Genomic DNA, 1,771 nt, shown 5'->3' on the forward strand with positions numbered 1-1,771 from the left:
ACTCTGGAAGAACAACTCAGAATTTATTAAGTAGTGGAAACTGGAAAGAGGGCTTAGGTTATGGAGATGATAAAAGTGAGAAAGGAACTGAACAAATTGAGCCAATTGTTGTTAAACAGACTGCTAAGCCAAAGATAAATCCTGTTAAGTTTGTAGCAAAAACTGTAAAATCTGATTCTGAAAAGATGAAAGAATCTAGGACATAAGTAAAAGAAAAGTCAACATCTGACAAATTAGAACAGTATAAACCAGCTGAAGTAAACATAGGCTTAATGACAAAGAAGCAGCTTAAGCATAAGCTGAAAGAGATTAGGAATGCCAACAAGGTAAAGGAAGCTAGGAAAAATAGGAATGGAAAGGAAGGTGTGAATAAAAGCAATAATTATATGCCTGTCCCTAATGCTCCTAGAAAGAAATGTTACAACCGTGGAAACACTAACCATCGTGCTTCTTTTTACAGGTAAAATAAAGATATAAACTCTTTACAGGGTAACAGAGTTTATTCAGTATACTCGATCTTTGTTACATACTTGTGTTAAATCGATTTGATTGTATAAACACTATATTCAACCTCCTTTACAGTGTTGTGCGACCTAACAATAAACAGCCTCAATTTTTCATCATCTTAGCATTGAATAATAACCATACATTGTTGCTTAAGTGTGTGAATTAATTAGTTAGCCAATACAGTCTCTGTGGGAACGAACTAGAAAATATTCTATACTACTTGCGAACTCGTATACTTGCGTGTAATATTACCGCTTGTTTAAAGACTAACAAGTTTTTGGCGCCGCTGCCGGGGACTACATTGTTAATTGATAGTTTATGTGCTTTCCATCAGTGGTCGTTAAAGTTCATTGACTCAGAAATTGTTACTTATATGTTTCCTTGTCTTATTTCAGGTACTCTAGCGAGGGTGTATGCATATGCGTTCGCGTACTCCTAAGAGAACACTGGATAAAGCCGAGGAAGAAGTTGTGGTAGTTCATAAGAAAGTTTTTAAGGAAGAAAAGAAGGTAGAGGAAGAAGAGAAAGTCGAAGAACCAGTTATAGTAGCGATGGGAGATCAAGTAGAAAATCCGAAGGCTTTGATGGACTATTCTCAGCCTAAGATTAATGACATTCAGTCAAGCATCATCAGACCGGCCATCAGGGCTAACACTTTTGAGATCAAGTCAAGCATGATTTAGATGATACAGAACTCAGTTCAGTTTGGGAGTTCTCCTACTGAAGACCCCAATATGCACGTTAGGGATTTCATCGAGATCTGCGATACTTTCAAATTCAATGATATGACTGAAGATTCTATCAAGCTACGCCTTTTCCCATTCTCTCTGAGGGACAAGGCTAAGTGTTGGTTGCACTCTCTACCAACAGGATCTATCACCACTTGGGAGGATCTTGTGCAAAAGTTTCTCACTAAATTCTTCCCCATGGCGAAGACTGCTGCAATCAGGAATGCTCTTACCAAGTTTGCGCAACAAATTTGGGAATCTATGTGTGAGGCTTGGGATCGATATAAGGAGATGCTAAGGAAGTGCCCACACCATGGCATGCCTGATTGGATGATTATTAATCGTTTCTACAATGGATTGGGTGCTACTTCTAGACCCATGTTTGATGCAGCATCAGGAGGTGCCTTGTGGGCTAAGAGCTACGATGAAGCTTATGAACTGATTAAACTGATGGATGTTAATAAGTACCAGAATCCTTCCTAGAGACTGACTTAGGGGAAAGTCGCAGGAATTCTGGAGTTGGATGCAGCAAATGT

The 1,771-nt window shown here is 38.7% G+C and overlaps 1 non-coding gene across 1 annotated transcript; it reads right to left on the minus strand.

The window, feature by feature from the left end:
• Positions 1-1,448: 1,448 nt before the first annotated feature.
• On the minus strand, positions 1,449-1,555 carry LOC141663334 (small nucleolar RNA R71). The gene has a single exon (XR_012551413.1). It is a non-coding gene; the product is annotated as a small nucleolar RNA R71 (small nucleolar RNA).
• Positions 1,556-1,771: the final 216 nt, after the last annotated feature.

Source organism: Apium graveolens, chromosome 5 (genome assembly GCF_009905375.1).
Source record: "Apium graveolens cultivar Ventura chromosome 5, ASM990537v1, whole genome shotgun sequence".
NCBI classification, from domain to species: domain Eukaryota; kingdom Viridiplantae; phylum Streptophyta; class Magnoliopsida; order Apiales; family Apiaceae; genus Apium; species Apium graveolens.